Raw genomic sequence first — 16762 nt, 5'->3', positions numbered from 1 at the left:
ATGACATGTACAAATGTCACTGCACATTTTGATGGCATTCTCACTGTGTCAGAGCAAATCCAATTTCTGCTCTGCTGTCCCTGAAAGTTTTCTTCTGCCTTAATGATTCATAACTCATGTTAGCTATTACGAATCTTCCCCTCCAAACAATCATGACATGACTTTCTTAAAGTAAATCATGATGGGTGGTTTGCACTCATCTCCAATTATTTATTTTAAAAATAAAGGCTAAAAGAACAAAAGGAGGGTTGAATTTGAATGCCCTATTGTGAAGGACAGGCATGCTGAGTTATTTCTGAGGGTGGGATAAACTGGAGAAACTGCAAATTAAGAGCAGAGGAAACAGAGGAAGAAGAGGAGCTTTGCTCTGGAAGGAACAAGAATTGGGGTGAAGATCAAAGGGGCAGGAATTCAGAGAAACAAGAAGAGCTTCACTTGCATATTTTGATTCCCAGCAGCCTCCCCACACCCCACAGCCTTTTCTCAGTAGCTTCAGTCCTGTTATTTGTCAGCACCATCATTTAAATGACCCCGGGTCTGAAAGCTTATGACCCTACCCCATCCACCCTGCCCCCACCCCCGCAAGTACAAAGGTCACCACTGCCATTTCATTCTGCAACTCCATCAGCACCTGTCCTTATGATCATGTCTTTAAAAATATAGAAGAGACTACAGAATATGTTCCTTTTTCTTGATGGCCTTGTGGTCCTCTTAGTGTGAGAGAAAATACATGACACAGCGACCCCATGAGTTACGGCAGCCTCCCCCACCCAGGGTCTGAATTCACAGGAATTGAGCATAAGCATTGATCAAGGCAATGCCCGCAGAATGCTTTAGTAAAATGCAGAAAGTGCTTCCAAAGAAAGTAGCCACACCTGCCCTCTGTGAGCCCACAGACCAGACAGAAGGGGAGCCAAGCTCTTTTCCCTACCCTCTACTAATAACCAACATCTGTGCATTTTGGAAACATCCTCACCAACACAACTATCTAATTCTTGATAAACCCTGAATTTTAGAATCAAACGAGTCCTTTGGAAATCTTTTTACAGGTGTAAACATTAGAAAGAGAGAGAAGTTCAATGGTGTAAGACCACATGCAAATCTAGTCCAAAAAGTAATTAATGCCGGTTTTTTGTTTCTATCTTACCAAACCAATCTATACCAAAAATATTCTACACCCTCACCTTTCCTAGATCCTTTTGGGGATATTGTTTCAAGGGTGGAAGAAGCATTTCTGGAGACGAGAAATTTCATTCAATAAGATATGATATCAGCAGTACTTTCTGAGAGCTGATACAAGACATCGCTTCAAGGAAGCCCAATGCGCTGGAATGAACGATACCTGTGCCAGCTGACTGATAATATACACGGACATCCAATGCCTCCACAATTAGAAAGAAAACATTTCCAAAATACAGTGAAGAACTGAAGTCATTGTCTTCATCTATAAAAATAAAAACCTGCTTCAATTTTCTATGAAAATGTTTTAGAGAGAAAATTAATCATCAATTGTTTCTCCCTTTCATTTTACTCCACATACTTAGAAGAACAAACTTTGAATCTACCAAAAGCAAGATCAATAATGATCTGAGGGATATTTAATCACATGGCCCAGGAAATCCAATGCCATCTCAGCAGTTCCATCCCCTTCTTCCAGGCCACCTGCTGTTGACAAAGTAGCAAACAGTGTTGTTTTGGTTCCTGCTAACCATATAATACCTCCAAACAATACACTTTGATGGCCTGTGTGTGCCTCTGTGCTCCACCCTCAGTGACGGAGGAAAACCAAGTGCCAGCTTTCAGCACTTACCTTGCCAGGCTGTCTCAGCTGATAGAGAAATTTTTCTCCATTATCTTCCCTGTAGAAGGTCTTACATGTTAAATTATAGCCACCTAGAATGCAAAATAGCAATTATTATGATTGTGTCAGGGTCTTGAAAGCTACAGATATTGAGGCATGACTCATTCCCCATCATTACAGATCATAAAATTGATGAATAAATACACGTTTTGGCAAAGGAAGGCCATCAAGCCACATATATATTAAAAGTTTGCACCTTGAAATGAAAGGCAGGCAATAGTTTCATTAACCATTTACTGTTATTGAAGGACAAAATCAACAACAGATGAATTTGGCCGACGGAAGGGCAACTGGATGCAATCTCGTGCAGGATTTCATAGTCCTAGCTCTTAATCCCTCTCCTCAAATTCTAATCAAAAATATGATCTGTCCAAACACAAGACACACATAAAGCCAGAGACCATTATAGTCTTTATAAGACATTGAACAAATTCACCTCTTTACAACTGGAAATTGTCAGACTAAATATACCATTTTCTTCAAATCATAAGGCAGTTTATAAGGCAGCACGTTGTTGACATGTGGGAAAGCTGGTAATGTGTGGATCATGATTTTAAACAACCTTAGGGTGCTTGGGTGTTAGGACAATTTGCAATCTGTTTTGGGGTCTATTAGAAGCCACTGATGTAGAAGCGATCAGCCTCTTGATTTGCTTGTATTACTACTGGCAGTCTCCAAAAACTCAAAGAGCTGGTTGGAAAATGAAATTGTTCAGTCAATTATCAGTCAGCTGGTAATAATTTTAGTTCAGGTGAGCATTCTGTGAGTGGGCCAGGGTTTTATTTACAAAGAATAGCATATTTTCTGCCAGAACTCCTGCATTAAAAAGGCTTGTGTATCCATTGTCCATTTTCAAAGAAAGCTGTAAATTATAAATGCTTATGACTGTCCGTACCAACAAGTCATCTCAATGGATATGACATTAAAAAAAAAAAAAAAAAAAGATACATTCACATGTCCACTGGAATTATAAGACAGTACGGGTTTTATAATGAGAAGCACCAGTGTTCTCCCCAATTTCCACACAAGCTATCTGCTCCTCAGAGGTCATTGCTTTTAACCATGTCTGTCTTTAGTTCTGACTGTTACTTCCAAACTACTCTAAATAATATGCTTATGTCTCCATTTCTTTATTTTCTTTCACCAACTCTACTCCCTGCTATAAAAAATAAGGACTTATTTCTTCATGATACTTCTTTCTTAATCCTTTCAATTTTTGAGATATGCAAAATTTCCCAGTTCTTTTATTGATTGTCTTGGTAGAGTTGAATAATATATCTAAAATTCTGTATATTTTGCTATCAACTTTAAATAGTCACTTAGATGTTTACTATGTAAAATGTTTATGTTTGTATTCTTTTTTTCTGCCAGTCTTCCAAATTTTGATCTCCAATTTGTGGCATTTTCTCTATTCTTACATTAATAGCACATAGAGCCTTTTTTGGTAAACATGATCACATCATCTGTGTTTTGACCAAAGGCTGATGGTGAAGTTGAAAACTAATGAAGAGGTTATATTGACCTGTCTAGAAAATGCTTAACACCTACAGAAAAGAGGAGGGTGTTTCTAGGAAGTTACAGAACGACTGGCTTTGTTTCCTCCACAGGCCTCACAGCTGAATGACAGAGCGAATGGGCTGTCTCCAATGGAAGAGTGTATGGCCTGGGACACTGACTTCAGGACACAGAGCAGTGCGTGTCTAAATGAGAAGCATGTGACAGTGCAGGGTCTTTCTCCTCTAACTCCTTTGAAACATGGTCTTCAGTGTGTGGTCCCAGACGGGCAGCAGCAGCACTGTCCGAAATTTGTGAACTGTAAATTCTGGTTATCCACTCCAGAACAACTGCATCAGAAACCCTGGGAGTGAGACCAGCAATCTGTGTGTGAACAAGCCTCCAGCTGATCATGAAGCAAGCTAAGGTTAAGAAAACCACTGCTTTAGAGGAGACGCTATAGGGGCTATAGGGTTTTGCATTGAGGTGAATGCCAAGTAGCAGGCAGAAACAGGGTAAAAAGAGTAGGGCTAATTGGCACTGCTGGTCTAGACCTTTAATTATCTCTGCTCTCTCTTGGGGTCTCACCCTTCATTCTTACCTTTTGGACCAGAACACCCAAAGTGGATTTTCTATGGGGTTCCTTTCAATGATATGCTGGTAAATGATTAACAACCAGCTAATGAGAAGGGAGGGAGACCCTGATCTGTACTCCCCGCAAGACCAATTTCAAGTTGCCAACATGACATCTCTGAAGAAGATGGGAAGACATGGGCACAATCAAAGACCGGTGAGACCTGGTTCCACCACTGGCTCCCTGGGGAACAGATTCTTGTGCAGCTCCCTTCTGCCCATTTCCAGCTCTGTGTCCTCCACCAACGTGCCTTCACAAGCTTCTTTTCTTCCAGAAATTCTGTTGACATCTCTTTCAATTGTTGATGTTTTACTGTTAAAGGTTTTACCACCTTTGATTGTTCTTTACTAACATTCTTCTGGGGTTTAATATGCATGTGTTCAGTCCAACACCTTGAAGCAGAAACCTAAGGATATATTATCATCCAAAGTTTATGACCCATTTCACTGGGTAAAGACAAAGTAACTATTCACCAACGTGTTGTTGAGGTTACCGTCTGGTATTTATAAATATGCCGTGACCCCCATGGTAAAGGTCAAAGGTAGCACTGAAATTCAGTGATCGTCTATAATCCCTCATCATTTATGTGTTCAACAAATATTGAGCGCTTCCTATATGCTAAGAATGATTATAAGTGTTAGGAATAAGAAAGTAACAAAAGAGAATAAAATTGCCCTACGATTTTCATCCTGGGGACACTGGAATAATGTAAACAAGAGGTCCAGCCTGGAATGGGAATATCACAAAAGGGCGGCTAAAAGGAGGGTCATGGCCTGGAAGACTGGCCCAACACTACATGATATCTGACAAAGTAGGTTGGAAGAAATGCACAAGGCTGACTGTAACCATATAAACCAAACATACTGTAAAACAAATGCAAAGTGTGTAATTAATACATATTACTCACAATTTCCAGCAAGATTCAGCTCTCAGTCATGCACATGCATCTCTGATATACCAGACACAGTCACCATTTAGGTACCAGAAGACAGTAGAACAGGATCCTCTAAAAAAATGAAGCTTAAAATAACGACACCAATCCTTCAATGACTTCTTGCCTTGCCAAAAATGAACTCATTCTTAGACAAGCCTCTTTTGGACTCTAGTGGGTGTTATCGCCTTTGAGTGAGGGCGCGGAGTTGGAAGGTCAGCTTGGCTATGTGCCCTGGCTTGGCCTCTCCCAGCCTCCCAACCTCTGTAGAGTCACAGCTGTAAGGCAAAGTGTCCTCATCTATAAAATTAATTTGATAACAGCACTTCAGCAACGTGCTGGAAGAGTTGAATGAATAATGCAGGTGGAGGTGAGGCACACAATCCCTGCTTATTAAGTGCTCGTTGTGTGCGCTGAGTTGGCATTCTCTTTTCTGCCCTATTGCACCACAGTCAGTGCTGTCTTCCGCCCACTCAACTTTGATACTGACAAATTTGGGGGATGATTTGAACCCTTCTTTTTTTTAACAAAATATGCTGCATGTCAGCTCTCAAAATTCTCTAGTTTATAATGAAGCAAACATTTCCTTTTCCAGAGCCTCGCTGTTCAGTTCAGCGCCCCCCCCCGCCCCCCCCTGCCTGGTGCCACACACTGAGATTTCTCACAGCCACACTAAAGGCTCAGAAATGGGCCCTTTCTAAGTTGTCAGCTCTTTGGGTAGAGCCTGAGTTATCAGTGAAGGCAAACTTTGGTCCTTGGAGGTGAAAAAAATCTAAGTCTTCCTAATTATAGAACACAAATATACATACAATATGGGTTGTATGATAAACAAATGTTCCACCAGAGAGCACAAAACATAAACAAATACACAGTTTGTCTGTGGTATTAAAATATCATGGGCTGTCTCTAGGAAAAATTTCCAAAAAGGCTAGAGGGGAAATGATGAACAATATTTGAGAAAGAGAAAAATACAGTTTTCAACTTACAAAGGGGTAAGTTGATCATAGAATTTTTATGGAGAGGGCATTATAGGTCAAAAGACTTTTAAGTACCCCACCCCACCACCCCACCCCCAGCAAAAAAAAAAAAAAAAAAAAAAAGCTTACTTTACTTCAAAATGCTTTTTAATTCTTACCTGGTCAGTCCAGGAAAGGGCACTTCCCTGCCTTCTACTGCAGCCGCTACAAAAGACAGAAGGCTCTGCAGAGTCAGCAGGAAGAGGGGTTCCTCCACAGTGGTAGGGAGCGCATGAGAATATAATTATAACTGAAGCCTGGACCCTGAAGTGGGGAAACAGATACACCTGTCAAGAAAGCCCAGGAAAGACTATGATCACAAATGATTCCACTGTCTCCGTGGAGCCTCGAGGATCCTGTGAGTAGACTGGCTGGATGACCTTGAAGACCCTTTGATCCAGAACACTCTATGATTCTGTAGGTCAGCCAGGTTCACACAGCTCATCAGCAGCTGGTCAGTGCAAACATCTTTCTCCCAAATAAACACATATACAGAAAGGGGAAAGCAAAGCTTAGGGTAATTTAGTGACTGGCATTCAGGTGTCCTTGCTCTAATATATAAATGTTGGAAAAAGTTCTCTCACATATCAGTCCTTGATCAACATGCATCAAATGTCTGCTGTTGGTCTGGTGACTAAAATGCCATGAATTATTACTATGCATTATCAAATTGTCCGAATACTCTGGGTTTGCTGCCCTGATGTGGTTCTGAATAACAGAGAAGCTTACTGGCACTCGCATGTCTATCAATCCCCCAGACACAAATATTCTCATGGGTTGCATGATAAATAAATAAATGTTCCACTAGAGCCTACAAAACAAGTAGAATTATACATCGTTACTTAAAGGAAAGACTGTCCTTGAACAGATGAATTGTACTGAGATCTTGATTTTTAAGATATTTTTAGAACTATCAAAGAAATAATTTACTTACTGATGATTCTCCTTCCTTCCTCCTCTTATTCTATCATGAGCTTTTGGCTTTATTAGCACTAATTTCTACAGCACTGTGATTCTAATATGATTACTTGACAGAGTGATCTGAATTTTTACCACCTGTCAAATGAAACTGTATTATTGAAAATAAACCTCATTTTAGTATCTTGAACACTTTTACCAAAAAAAAAAAAAAACACCCCACCTTTTTCATCTAACCATTTCCCATTATTAGAGCTAAGTAGGCAGTGAAACATGCAAAGAGTGATGTGTATCTGCTTATTGTAAATGCATTTGCTCATTCATTGTTCATTTCATACCTAGAGACCTAACATTGAATAATTAAAAATAAATAAAGAGAGTAAAACTTTCTCTTCCAGAAACAAAGAAAGGCTCAGTACTTCAGGAACTCAAGATACGGCATCTTGATGGTGGCTCAGCCCGTCCAGAGCCTCTTGAGCCAGGGACCAGCAGCACAGTGTTCACAAATGAGTCTTTTCAGGCTGGTCCTCAGTCAGTGACCCAGTAAATCATCTTCTTCAAACTCAATTTTAAGCGAGGCCAACCATTTAAAACTGATTTCGGTTTTGGCTCTCAGGAAGCCAGAAGTCATGAAGGGACAGGTGGTCCAGAATGCAATATGTCTCTGGCAATATTTCCTCAGTAATTCCCTGTGAGCTCTTCCCATGACATGGACTTTGACCTGACTGTGGGAGTAGTTTGGGTATGCCCAGTGCTAACACCTTCCTGGGAAAAACTCAAGTCCCACTGCTGAGTATAAACAATTAGGAAACATAAATATGTACCTTCTGCCTCACTAGATTTGCTCCCAGGAAATAGCAGTGAACCCCAGAGTGGTGTTTTCCCAGCATGATAGCCAGTAGGGTGCACAGAGCCAGAGAGGTACCACCGTGCTGAGGTGAAAGGGTCTGAAGAAGTGTGTCTGAAATCAGTTCAGCTTCTACAGAACCTATGGGTGATTTTTCTGGTAAAATTCCATTTCACTATATTTGACATATCCAAGCTCAGATAAAGGGACATGACAATTCATAACTCTTAAGGAACATTTCAGGTATTTTTAAAAGCTTAGGTGACTAAGAGGTATTCTTTCAAAGGCAGTTTTAAAATAAAGAGGGAGAAAAGTAAAGCTAATTTTACTTTACAAAATCCTACATTTAATGCTTAGAACTCTTTCTTCATGGGAGTTTTGTTTATAAGTTTCAAGCTATTTTCTGGATTGGTCATTTACACAAGAAGCTCTTACCACAAGATCATATCATGTAAATGTGCCAAGTAGACCACATTTCACATTCCATTGTGTGGGGAATACAAAGCAAGGCTTTTTAAAAAAAAATATGACTTGATTTATTGATTTTCTTGGGATTTCTACTTACATAATGATATTAAAAATTCAATCTCAGTCTTAAATCGCTGTTCTCCCTAAGGGTCAGCAACTGCTCATTTTCTTTTTTTTTTTTTAATTTAGACACACATACATCTGTGATTATTTGAACAACTCATAGTGACAAAATATGAAGTCTGGAGAAACCAGGGATGCTAGAATAGGTCTCCATATATTTAAATCCCAGCTTGGCCACTTCCCTGTTTGACGGCCTTTGGGAAACCACTTAATCTCTCTATGCCTCAATGTCGTGTAATGTCAAAATGTTGATTATGATGATACCAACCTGATAAGGTTATTTGCAGGTTTACATGGCTTAATACTAATGTGCTTAAAAAAGAGTTTCAGGGGCGCCTGGGTGGCGCAGTCGGTTAAGCATCCGACTTCAGCCAGGTCACGATCTCGCGGTCCGTGAGTTCGAGCCCCGCGTCGGGCTCTGGGCTGATGGCTCAGAGCCTGGAGCCTGTTTCTGATTCTGTGTCTCCCTCTCTCTCTGCCCCTCCCCCGTTCATGCTCTGTCTCTCTCTGTCCCAAAAAAATAAATAAAAAACGTTGAAAAAAAAAATTAAAAAAAAAAAAAAAAAAGAGTTTCATACTGGGGTGCCTGGGTGGCTCAGTCAGTTAAGTGTCCTATGCTTGATTTCGGCTCATGTCATGAGGTGGAACCCTGCATCAGGCTCTGCACTGACAGTGCAAAGCCTACTTGGTATTTTTTCTCTTTCCTTCTCTCTGCCGCTCCCCTCCATGCTCTTTCTCAAAATAAATAAACATAAAAAAATCTTGGTACCTTATACATATTTGTTGTATAATCGAACACAATAGAAAGCAATGACTAAAATACATGCAAGAACTTTACACATTCATTCAACTGCCATTCAAAATTCATTTAATAATTGTCATTTTCATCACTTTTAAATCTATAAAATTTTATTTCTGCATAGCTTTTTGGGGCGCCTGGGTGGCTTGGTTGGTCAAGCGTCCGACTTCGGCTCAGGTCATGATCTCACGGTCCATGAGTTCGAGCCCCGCGTCGGGCTCTGTGCTGACAGCTCAGAGCCTGGAGCCTGTTTCGGATTCTGTGTCTCCCTCTCTCTCTGCCCCTCCCCTGTTCATGCTCTGTCTCTCTCTGTCTCAAAAATAAATAAACGTTAAAACAAAAATTTAAATCTATAAAATTTTCTTTCTGCATAGCTTTTTAACTGTGTGGCCTTTGGACACATTGTGTAACATATATACACTTCAGTTTCTTCATCTGTTAAACAGGAATAATAAACGTACACATGTCATAAAATTATGCGTGATAAATAACATGATGTTGGTAAAACGCTTAAGAAAGTCCTTACTAGGGGCGCCTGGGTGGCGCAGTCGGTTGAGCGGCCGACTTCAGCCAGGTCACGATCTCGCGGTCCGTGAGTTCGAGCCCCGCGTCAGGCTCTGGGCTGATGGCTCAGAGCCTGGAGCCTGTTTCCGATTCTGTGTCTCCCTCTCTCTCTGCCCCTCCCCCGTTCATGCTCTGTCTCTCTCTGTCCCAAAAATAAATAAACGTTGGAAAAAAAAATTAAAAAAAAAAAAAAAAAAAGAAAGTCCTTACTCTTTCAGCAAAAGATTAACAAATGTTATGTAATCTTAATACTCTAATCAAGGCCTTGGGCATATAATCAATATGATATTTCATATTAGGGATGAACAGATGGATTACCCAGTAAGTGGTGTGGAGGCAGCCAGCATGTGGGAATGTAACATTAGATTTTCACATTACATCTTAAACTGAAATAAATACAAATGTAAAAATGAATCCTTTAAATCTAGCTGGAAATCTAGGTACATTTTTTTAATCACAGCAAAAGGTTATTCATTGATTGGCAAACCTTTTCTACAAAGGGCCACAAATTTTAGATTTTGAGGCCCATAGAGTTTCTGTTGCATTTGTTCAGCTCTGTTGTTGTAGCTGCAAACACCTACAGAAAATCAATGACCAATGAGGTATCGCTGTGTCCCAGGAAAACATCATAAAAATAGGCCAAGGGCCTGTTAGACTCTAGGACCATACTTTTCCAATCCCTATCTACTTCATTTTAGTGTCCCAAACAAAAACTATATAAAACCCTGTAAAAGCCATGCTGGGTTACCAAGTTTGTCATATTATCTCGGGTCTAGACTCTACATAGTATCATGAAAAAGAAATAAATAATGTGTTCTCTACCTTTAAGAGCATTGTCAGCCAGTCAACTAGTTCCAGACAAAGTGATACACAACATGTTATAAAGAGCACACAGACGTGCGATCGGAATTACAAATGGTTTGTAGTCAACACAAGTCACGTCAGCACTTGAAGAAAATTATATGAAATCCAACTGGAAGAGTTCCCAGTGGGGCAGTAATTCCATCTGGGGCTCATTTTCCATGGACACCAACCTGTTTTTCTTCAAAAATATGAAGGAACTTGAAAATTTAATGTTCTTTCATAAACTGAATCAACCATTCACATAAAATGTGACATATTTTAATCCACATACTTTTTGAGAATTTTAGTTTTAAGAATTCCAACATGAAAGTACCCTCTTTGGGCTTTTCTTGACAAGTGTCTTAAGACAAGGAGGCTTCTTAACCCCATTTGTTCATGTTTTTCTCATCCCATAGTCAGACACGGCCTTTCATTTCATTTGCCTTAATGAATTGGATGGTAAATTGATTTTCTAAAATGAAGAGTTATCCCTCAATTAACTTGTTAAATTAAATATCAGCTGTGCCATCAAGGAATTCTTTCCTAGTGAACAATTAAGTTTTACAAGTATTATTCTGTCTGTTCATTCTGGCATGACAAATATAACACTTCAGGCATCAAGCTTTTATAAACTGTTAACATGTAATCTGATTCATCATGAGAATGCCCATTTTGTCCAGTGGGAAGGATTCTACACAACGCACACTGAAGGAACAGCAAAACCATGATCTGCTCTGATGACTCGATTAGTCATTTCAAGTTCCTTAAAATCATCCCACTGTCCTACCAGGAATCATTCTGTAATTCCCACAGCGGTCTCTATATTTCCCTACCTCCGAAGGCAGGGGGTTAATGACTTGCTTCTCTCCAAGAGTGATTCACTACGTTCCTGCCACACTGGACTTCTTGAACCCCCAATATCATTCTTGGGTCTTTGCATTTGCTGTTTCTTCTGCCTGAAAAACTTTACCTGTAAACTTACTGATGTGTCTCATTAATGAGCGTTCTACAAGTTTTAACTCATCTTTAACTCTTCAAAGTACTTTTTCCAGATTACTTAACCTAAAGTGTGACACAAACACACCCTCCATCAATCACTGTCAGATGACCCTATTTCATTTTGGTTACCAAGATCTGATATGATCCTGTTTGTAGATGCATTCTTGTATTTTATGACTCCCGTCACCAGAACATATGATACATGAGTGCATCTTTGTGCATCTGTAGCTCCTAAAAGAGGGTCAAGAATACAGTAGGCCCTCAACAGTAGAATAACAAAAAGAAAGAAGAAGGAAACAAAGGAAAGGAAGGCAAGAAGGAAGAAAAACCAATAGATAGTGCAGCCTCGTCTGGAGCTCCAGAGACACAGAGCTTCTCAAAGGCCCTTCCTTATTCTGTCTGCTCCAGCAGGGTAAAAAGCCACTTGAGGTTTTGAATGCAGGTTTGAGTCTGGTTCTCTTGGGAGAACGTCGTGTGATATGCAAAGGGAAGACCAGTATGTTAGAGCTGTACATGAGTTCACATGGCTAGACATGTTAGAACATGTTAGAGCTGTTTGTTCATGAGTTCACACTGGTATGTGTGTGTGTGTGTGTGTGTGGTTCTATTCTACCCAACAACTCATTGATTACCCTCTGGGTCCAGTGTTTTTTCAGCCCTCTTATTGTTTCCCTTACTTAAGCCCACAAACTTCTTTCAATCTGTATGTCTCTACATAAAACAAAATTTGATTTAAATAACCTCTTTTCATTCTGTGTTTCAAATTTTGATTAAAAAAATAAAAATTAAGTATTAAATTATTTTTTACTAAGTAATTTTTTACATATTTCTGTCCACATATTTAGTCATTTTGGAATCTCTTCCATTACCATTCTTTTCCATATTTTTACTAGATTAGCAAAAAGCATTCTCAGAAATAAGCTCCCATAATTCAGTCTAGCATTGAACACACTGTCCCCCAGCCATGACTGCTACAACTGTTTTTAGTGCACATTATAATCACATAAAATTAATTTTTGTGCTAACTATAATAGAGAGAAGAGGGTACAACTTGGGTGTCAAATATTAGTGGAAGACATCTCTTCAATGAAATACCATGCAGTTAATAAGTATTATGTGATTATGATGTGTCTGTGTAAGCTCATCAGTTGAAACAAATGTACCATTTTAGTGAGTGATGCTGACAAGGGCAGAAGGTATGCATGTGTCCAGGCAAGGAATATTCAGGAAATCTCCATACCTTCTCAATTTTTCTGTGAATCTAAACTGCTCTAAAATACAAAATTTTTAAAAATATAAACAAAGTATATCTGTATTATAATCAAAACTACAAAAAATTAATGTGCACCTGATCTGGGTAAGGATGATAATAAGCACCATGAGAGTGGTCAACAGTTCATGCACTTGAGGGACTTAAAGATGTCTTTTTTTAAAAAAAAAATTTTAACCCTTAATTAATTTTATCAATAATAATAAAACAAAATAGCACAAAATTATATTTATACATGAATAAAAGTAAATACCCATCTGAAGTAATTTTCCAATCAATATGAAGATCTTTTTTCATTCACTGAATGTAACCCAGAGCTTTGACAGTGAGGATATTTTACGGATTTCCTATGAAGGCTCACTGTGGTGTCTAATCTGCAGAGCTGATGATATCATAGGGGAGCTTAAAAACAGTTACAAAGATTCCTTCTCTGCCAGAGAGCACATGAAGAAGTTTTAATGTGAGCTGCTGCCCTAAGCTGCTTTGTATTTCAAAAGTAGACAGAAGGCTTTGGACAAGGAAAAGAGGAAAGCCTCCTGGCAGAAGAGCCTTTGGGTTGGACCTGACAGAGGCAGGTAGTCTCCACAGACATCACGGGCACCACATAACTTTCAGTCAAGTGTGGGCAATCCTAGCTGTGATTTCTACGGAATCACTGAATCATTGGCACAAGCAATTGGTTGGATTTAATAAGTTCTTTCTGCCAGAAGAGTGACGTTTCAGCCTATCCATGAAACTTCTTTCTGGCAAGATTAGGCTGGAATACAAAGGCTGGTTGCTTTCATAATGAGTATCAGCTTTTCTTCAAATGTGTTTTGCAGAATCCTGACTTCTGGAGATATTCTGCCAAACCCACCTACCCCCATCACAGATTAACAGTCCTGAAGTCAACCTTTCTATTCTCATTTCACCACAAACCCTTTTGGGTTAGTAGGTAATGCTTATTAACAGCCTAGCAGCATTGCAGAATTAAGAGGCAGTACAGTGTAGTGGGGAGAAGCCTGGACCAGAGACAGCCTACCAGGGCTGTCACTGCAGCTTTCCATCTAGGGCTGTGTGACCTCAAGCAGGTTACTTAACCTCTCTGTGTCTTACGTTCTTCATGTACAAAATGCCAATGACAATAATCACTGGACATGGTGAGCACTAGGTAAGGGCTATCCTTAGAGCAGCGCTCTCTGGGTTCTCTGTCAGAAAAAAGAAATTTCTGAGACACAGGTAAATGTAACATGCGCTTGTTGATGTTCACATAAAAATCCAAGAAGGCTGCTTCGCCCGTGCCTCTGGCCCCTGGACAGAAGCTTCTGACTTCCCGCACAGCAGAGGATCACAGGAATGAGAGTGGGGCACTCAGGTGTAGGAGTTGTTAAATCTGAGACGGTCTGGTATGCGCAGTAGATGGCAGGCCATGCAGATTTGCAGTGCAGAGCCGAGGACAAGGCTTTTCAATGAATTACCACTGTTGCCTCTCCTGATGGCTTCAGGACATGGACCCTGTCACACTCACATACGTTCTCTTCCAGGACTGGCTAAGTCTCAATGATCTGCTGAGAGACCTTGGTAAAGCAATCCTCTATTTATGGACGTGTCTCCATTCCACCAGGGATGTAGGCACCGGTGTCCGAGAGTGTGCTGAACTGCCTCCTCTTGTCATTTATGTGTCTCTTCTTATACCTGCATGGCTGGCTGGCAGCATTTCCCGCCAGAGGCAAACCACAGTTCCGGGGCCCAGACGTGACAGAGTGTATCAGCCCCTGCAATGAGGATGCCTCTGAAAGCATCCTCCCTACCTCCAATGAAGCCGAATGTGGTCCTGTCAAATCAAGTGGACCTGGAGTTTTGCTCTGAGGCTAGAACTGGTGTGATGGCATGTAAGAAAGTTGACTGAAAATCTCGAGAGCCAGAGAATGAATCGGAACTAAAGTTTCAGAGAGCACAGAGGCTCAATGCTGAGAAACAGCCGTCAAATTCCAGAAGTCTTCTTGAGTCACTATAGACCTTTTAAACCACTGATCCTTCTTTAGGAGGTCTGGAGGGGTCTTCCTATTTATTCATTTTTACATTTATTTTTATTTTTATGTTATTTTATTTTGTTTATTTTATTTGGGTCTTCGTATTTAAGCTGCATTGCCACCGAAATGTTCTGGTCATTGTGCTATCTCAGGCTGGATTATGATGACAATGATGATATTGTGTATTCCAGTGATTCCCAGACTTCTCTAGTCTGCAGAACCATGTGTTTCTGCTGTGAAGCCATAAGGATTCACTGGTTGATATATGTCCCTGATTTACAACACTTATTTGGTTCTCAGTCACCTGGACCTAATGATGTCCCACCAGCAACAGTGGTACATTGGGTGGAACACTGCTGTGGACTGAGGGCTCAAGTTCTCTCCCACCCCCACCCCACACTCCCCATCTCCACACCCCACTCCTGACAAAATCCATATGTTGATTCCCTAATACCCAGCGTGATGATATTTGGAAGTGGAGGCTTTGGGAGGTAATTCCATTTAGACTAGACCATGAGGATGGGGCCCATGATGGTATTCTTACCTTTGTAAGAAGAGGAAAGAGACCAGAGCCCCTCTCTGCTATGTGAGGACACAGCAAGAGGTGGCCATCCACAATGAGGAACAGGGTTCTCACCAGACACTTAAGTCCACCAGCATCTTGATCTTGGACTTCCCAACCTGCAGAATGTGAGAAAGACATGTTTATTGTTTAAGCTAAGCAGTATATAGCACCTTGTGTTGACTGAAGCATGCTCACCATCCACGTGAGCATAATGTTAGGGAGTGAGCACATTGAAAAAGATGCCCGTGGAATTCTGATGCTTCCCATACTATGTCTGTGAGAATCACTCTTGTATGCAAACTGCTTAGGAGATGCCTATGAAATATGAGCTATTCATTAATCTGCCTCTTCATACAAAGGTATTATCCTTTTTTTAAATTGTTTTTCTTTTTCTCTCAGTAAATTTAAAATTCTGTAGCAGAGAAAAACCTAGTAAGTTAAACATTAATAAATGGAAGATAGAGATGTAGACTTTGAAAACTCATATGTTTATATGGTTTCTCCTTCCAATTTATCTGTCACAGGCATTTACAATGTCTAGTAGGTGTTGTCAGATTTCAATGTTCTCAAGTCTATAATAGGGACAATGATCTTGCCCTATCTCACAGAGTAATTAAAGAAAGCAAATTAGAAAAAACAACACCGGGGTGCCTGGGTGGCTCAGTCGGTTGAACAATTTCAGCTCAGGTCATTATCTCATAGCTTGTAGGTTCGTGCCCCGCATTGGCCTTTGTGCTGACAGCTCAGAGCCTGGAGCCTGCCCCTCTGCCCCTCCCCTGCTCATGCTCTGTCTCCCTCTTTCTCTCTCAAAAACATTAATTTTTTTTTAATTTAAAAAAATAATTAAAAAAATTATAAAGAGAGATACCATTAAAAAATAAATAAAAAGAAAGAAGAACACAAATGTTCCTGGTAGTGTATAAAATATTCTACTAGTTAAAATTGAATTTATTTTAGTTAAATTACCATCATTACTATAAGAAAGAAATATTTAAAAGTTTATTGTTGCACTAAGTCACTGTTGACACAAATCAATTCTAGCAAGGGGGCCAAAGAGAAGAATAGCCTGTCTTCCAAATGAATAAATAAACAAAAAGCAGAATAAGAGAACAAATTTATGGGGGCCATACAGGAGGTAGGTAGGGGATGGGAGAAACTGGTGAAGGGGAGTGGAAGCCTACATAGGCTTCCAGTAATGGAAGGAAGAAGTCACCGGGCTGAAAGGCACAGCACAGGAAATGCAGTCAATGATATTGCGATCAGGTTGTGTGGTCACAGATGGTAGTTACAAGTGCGGGGAGCACAGCATAATGTACAGAGTTGTTGAGTCACTATGTTGTACACCTGAAACTAATATCACATTATATGTCAACTAGACTCGAATTTTTAAAAAATAGCCTGTTTTTGTTAAGCCCTTT

At 40.1% G+C, this 16762-nt stretch overlaps 1 long non-coding RNA gene across 1 annotated transcript; it reads right to left on the bottom strand.

Moving 5' to 3' along the window:
* Positions 1-1759: 1759 nt before the first annotated feature.
* LOC123577461 lies at positions 1760-15454 on the bottom strand. Its single transcript, XR_006701853.1, has 4 exons — positions 15324-15454; positions 6056-6223; positions 4897-4995; positions 1760-1893 (listed from the first exon to the last, which is right to left on the bottom strand). It is a non-coding gene; the product is annotated as an uncharacterized LOC123577461 (long non-coding RNA).
* Between the last annotated feature and the right edge of the window lie 1308 nt (positions 15455-16762).

Source organism: Leopardus geoffroyi, chromosome D2 (genome assembly GCF_018350155.1).
Source record: "Leopardus geoffroyi isolate Oge1 chromosome D2, O.geoffroyi_Oge1_pat1.0, whole genome shotgun sequence".
NCBI lineage: Eukaryota > Metazoa > Chordata > Mammalia > Carnivora > Felidae > Leopardus > Leopardus geoffroyi.
Note: the sequence above shows the minus strand (reverse complement) of the source record. Positions and strands in the feature narration are given on the sequence as shown.